We start from the raw sequence: 6,060 nt of genomic DNA, 5'->3' as shown, positions 1-6,060 counted from the left end.
AAAATACAATATATTAGAATTTAAAATAGTGCTTAATAGACAGGGCCATTCAAGCAAAAAATGCATTTTTGAGGTATTCCATAAAAAACGAAGTTATAAAGATTAGTACGAGACAAGTTCAAAACATTATTCGTATAAAACCCCCAATAAAGTCCGCATAACGACATATTGGGAGAAAAGAAAAAATCTTATAGAATCGATTTCATCGTGGCAGAATAGTAGCAGCAGTTTTGGACTGAACATATATAATCCCAAACATAGCGTATATTCAGATAATTTTATGAAAAATATATATAAATCATAGTTAAAATTGGTTTTGTATTTTAACTAAGTTTGATAAATAATTTAATAATTATCTTTTTACTTCATAATACACTTATATTGAACGTCTAATACATTTAAAATAGGTATCGGAGAGAATAAAATACAAAAAAAAAACATTTTACGCCATCTCGTGGATCCTTATGGAAATTTCAAAATATTACAGTTTTGAAAGGGCGATTTCTCGAAAACCTCAAATAAAGCCAGCATAAGGACATATTGGGAGAAAAGAAGAAAGCTTATAGAATCGATTTCATTGTGGCAGAATAGTAGCAGCACGTTTTGAAATGACCATATATAATACCAAACATAGCATAGTTTTAGGTAATTTTATAAAATATATATATAAATACAATAGTAAAAGTTAGTTTTGTATTTCTACTGAATTTAATGAATATTTGAGAAATTATCTTTTTTAGTTTCTAATACACCGATATTGAACGTCCAATACATTCAAAATAAGTATCGGAGAGTATAAAATAGGAACAAAACATTTTACGTCCTCTCGTGGATCATTTTGGAAAATGTCGAAAAATTGCAGTTTTGGATGAGCGATTTCTCGAAAACCTCCAATAAAGCCAGCATATGACATATCGGGAAAGAAGAAAAAAAGCCTATAGAATCGATTTCATCGTGGCAGAATAGTAGCAGCACGTTTTGAACTGGCCATATATAATACCAAACATAGCGTATATTCCGGTAATTTTATGAAAAATATACATGTATCATAGTTAAAAGAGTTTTTTTTATTTCAACTAAAGTTACTGAACAAATGAACAATTATCATTTTTACTCTCTAATACACCGATATTGAACGTTTAATATATTCAAAATAGGTAGAAGAGAGTATAAATTACCAAAAAACATTACACGTCATCTCGTGGATATATTTAATTTCGAATAATAACAGTTTTGGATTGCGATTTCTCGAAAACCTCCAATAAAGCCAGTATAACGACATATTGGGAAAAAAGATGAAACCTTATAGACTCGATTTCAGCATGGCAGAATAGTAGCAGCACGTTTTGCACTGGCCATATATAATAACAAACATAGCGTATATTGTTCCATTTTTCAGTATTTGGCACGCAAAATATTTCAATGTTTTTTTTGGGGTTGAACTAAATTTACTAAACTCTCAAGTGAATATTTTGAAATACTATACTTCTAACTCCGTATTTCACGTTTAAAATAGTTGGTGTAAGTTGCGTATAGTCTCGTAAAGTATAATATAGTAGTAGAATGGTTTTACGCCCTTTTGTGGATTCTTCACAAAACTTTTTTTAAATTATCGTTTTTGGAATAGCTTTTTCTCGAAAACTTCCAATAAAGCCAGCATTAGGACTTATTTTTGATATCGGGTCGTTTTTAAAATGATCCACGGGCGGGAGGAAGAAATCGTTCAATAATCTCATGAAAATACATTGGAATTGGAGTCATAATTTGTAATAATATATTCGAACTCAATTTCTTAAATATTCGGTTAACCCCATTAATTAAAATTTGTAACAACGAATAATTTAAATATATTATAATCACACGATAAACGATGCGTTTAGTATCATGTACGACTTTATGAAAACGTGCTGATGTGAAATTATTTTATTGATATAACATTTATGACAATTTTTCTACCGCCTACTTTATTAAATGTTTTAATAATTCGCTGCTAGACAATCTTTATTATCACTTTTGATTTATTTTGGGAATTATTCACGAGAGGACGTTAAAATAGTTTGACCATATTATATACTTGCCACAACATATATATATCCAACCTACATTTTATATATGGTTTGGAATATATTTTACGTAAAATTATAACATTTGATCGATTTAGATGAAACACAAAATCACTTCAAAATATTTTAGATCTGAATTGTTGAAATATCGAACAATATGCGCTATGTTTGGTATTATAAATGGCCAATTCAAAACCTGTTGCTACTATTCTGCCATGATGAAATCGAATCTCTAAGGTTTCTTCTTTTCTCCCAACATGTCGCTATGCTAGCTTTATTGGAGGTTTCCGAAAAATCGCCCATCCAAAACTATAATTTTTCAAAATTTCCAAAACAATCCACGAGGTGGCGTATAATGTTTCTTTCTATTTTATTCTCTCCGATACCTGTTTTAAATGTCTTGGACGTTTAATATCGGCGTATTAGAAACTAAAAAAGATAATTGTTCAATATATTAGTAAATTTAGTAGACATACAAAACCAATTTTAACTATGATTTCTATATATTTTTCATAAATGTTTTTTCCTATTTTATTCGCTCAGATACCTGGTTTAAATGTATTAGGCGTTTAATATCGGTGTAATATAAACTAAAAAAGATGATTGTTCATTTATTTAGTGAATTTAGTGAAAGTACAAAACCTAAACCTATTTTTCCTAAAATTATCTGAAAATACGCTATGTTTGGTATTATATATGGCCAGTTCAAATCGTGCTGCTACTATTCTGTCATGGTGAATTCGAATCTATAAGGTTTCTTCTTTTCTCCCAATATGTCGTTATGCTGGCGTTATCGGAGATTTTCGAGAAATACCTGCCCCAAAATGAATCATTATTGAAATTAAATCAATTTCAAACAACTCTTTTGAATTGGTCCAGTGTTCGAAGAGAAAAGCGATTTCTTCAAAACGTGTTGACGGAGACAAATAATAACAATAACAATAAAATTTTAAAACGATCGTTATGTCCACTACGTGTCCAATAACTATCCTTAAATCACTCAAAATATACACTTCTTAGCCAAAAAGGATTGGGAACATTTGTTTTTACGTGTAGGAATTTTCTGATATTTTGTCAGCTCCAATTTCGTGATTTTCTGCTAACTTCACAGAGGTCTATTTTTTCCTACAGGAGTGGTGACTCCACTACGGCCCATGGGCCGGGGCCACGGCCCATCTAATTGGGCCACATGGGCCGTGGCCCATCAAGCTATGGGCCGCGGCCCCGTCAGGAAAAATTCAATTATCTTACCAAAATTTTCAATTTCTACAAAATTGTCACTATTGGAACCAAAAAATAAACTCCTGTAGTATGTGTATCAGGTTAGGGTTAGGGCAAAATTTTGTTCAGATTTTTTACATTATAGTTCTATTATGAGTTTGGGGACTGTCTGTGTTAGCCAAGTGAATAGTTCCTTTACACAACTTGATGGGCCGCGGCCCATAGCCTGATGGGCCTAGGCCCAATTTGATGGGTCGTGACCCCGGCCCATGGGCCGAAGAGGAGTCACCACTTCCACTCATTTTTTCGCCACTTTTTCATATCAGCAAAATGCTAGCAAAATCCCGCATCAAAATGTACGATGTCATAAAATAGTGTTCACTTTGTGATATATTTCCAACTAATAGCAACGGCAATGTAGAGTTGTAAATTGAACGTTATTATGTAGCAGGATTTATTTTCTTACCAATCAAATAGAGAAATTTGAAAAAAAAATCGATACTTTATTAAATACTTTAAATACAATGCAATATCGTAAATTTTCCAAAATCGTTAAATTGAAGCAAAATTTGAAGAAGATCTGTCTTTGGGGCTCAAAAAATATATTTGGTATGGATAGCTGGTTTCATTGTCTTCCCAATCAAATAAAGAAATTTGAAAAAAAAAATCGATCACTTTCCTATAAAAATACTTTTAATACAACGCAATAAGGTAAGTTTTCCAAAATCATTAAATTAACCCAAAATTTGAAGAAGATTTGTCTTTGGGGCTCAAAAAATATCTTGGCTATGGATAGCTGGTTTCATTGTCTCCCCAATCAAATGAAGAAATTTGAAAACAAATTGATCACTTTACTAACAAAATACTTTTAATACAACGTAATAACCCAAATTTTTTAAATTTGTTGAAATGACCCAAAATTTGAAAAAGATCCGTCTTTGGGGCTCAAAAAATATTTGGGTATGGATCGCTGGATTCATTTCCTTACCAATCACATAAAAAAATTGGAAAAAACTTCGACCAGTTTTTTAACAAAATACTTTAAATACAACGCGATAAGGTAAATTTTTCAAAATCGTTAAAGTGACCCAAAATTTGAAGAAGATTGGTCTTTGGGGCTCAAAAAACATTTTGGGTATGGATAGCTGGTTCCATCATCTTTCTACTCAAATAAAGAAATTGGCGAAAACTTTGATCAGTTTTTTAATAAAATACTTTTAATACAACGCAATAAACTAAAATTCACGTTTAGTGAGCTTGGTGATTTTCGAGTTACTGTTTTGACTTCCATTATCACCACTGATTGTCTGACTTTAACGATCAAATTCAAAGTCTTGCAGTTTAAAATCAAGCTTCCAGATCTAGTGAGAACATGAAGAATTCCTGCTATACAGCCCGGACGTATTGAAACACGCGTATCAATTGTATGCTACAAATAGGCACATATATTTAACGAAATACGCAAAATATATGCAAAAAATGTACCTATAATAAAAGAATTACAAAAATTACGTCAATATTTTTAGTTTTCGAAGATATGTTAATTGAACCAAAAAGTTTATTTGTTTCCACTTCTTAGTCAATTAACCCTCTATCTCTTCCAAATACAGTATTGAATATGGCATGTACTCTCGGATGTAGTTTTTTTTTAGATCCAAGACAAATTGCATACATCATCCAACTCCGAAATATGTCTGGGGAGACGAAGCCAAAGTCATTTTTGAAGTCCGAACAAATCATGTCCACTGCCATACAGGCAGCTTGTCACATCCGTTTGCCTAGAAAGCATTTTTGGATAATGGAAAAATTCTCTTCATACCTTCCGAGGCTCGATATAAACGGGAGAAGATATGAGGCAATATTATCTTTCGTGGTGTCTATCTGACGCGGTGAGATCCAAATCAAAATATAATGGTTGTGCAGGAGGGGAAAACAAAGGGTATCTCATTTTTAATCGGTTTGCCTGCTAAAATATGCTGTGTTAGAAGGCAATCAACATATCCAAAACGAATGACGGCACCTGTAATATTATTACATGCTTCAATTGTTGAACACATATATGCCTTCACCATACTTTCGTTCAGCCATCCTGCTGGATGCGATCTATCCAACAGACATTTCGCAGCCGAATCCAAAACCATAGACGGCGTAGGACACAGAGTATAAATATCCAACCATCGAACAATTTTATCATTTCCCGTCACAGCTATACCCAAAATATTTTTTGAGCCCTAAAGACGAATCTTCTTCAAATTTTGGGTTACTTTAACGATTTTGAAAAATTTACCTCATTGCGTTGTATTTAAAGTATTTTGGTTAAAAACTGATGGAGATTTTTTCCAATTTTTTCATTTGATTGGAAAGAAAATGAATCCAGCTATCCATACCCAAAATATTTTTTAAGCCCCAAAGACGTTTCTTTTTTAAATTTTGGGTCAATTTAACGATTTTGGAAAATTGACGTTATTACATTGTATTGAAAGTATTGTGTTAGAAAACTGATCGAGTGTTTTTTCAATTTCGTTACATGTTTTGAAAGAAAATGAATCCAGCTATCCATGGCCAAAATATATTTTGAGCCCCAAAGACGAATCTTTTTCAAATTTTGGGTCAATTTAACGATTTTGAAAAATTGACTTTATTACGTTGTATTTAAAGTATTTTGTTAGAAAATTGATCGAGTTTTTTTCTAATTTCGTTACATGATTGCAAATTTTTTCATTTGATTGGAAGGAAATGAATCCAACTATCCATACCCAAAATATTTCCCAAAGAC

Source organism: Styela clava, chromosome 3 (assembly GCF_964204865.1).
Source record: "Styela clava chromosome 3, kaStyClav1.hap1.2, whole genome shotgun sequence".
Taxonomy (NCBI): domain Eukaryota; kingdom Metazoa; phylum Chordata; class Ascidiacea; order Stolidobranchia; family Styelidae; genus Styela; species Styela clava.
Note: the sequence above shows the minus strand (reverse complement) of the source record.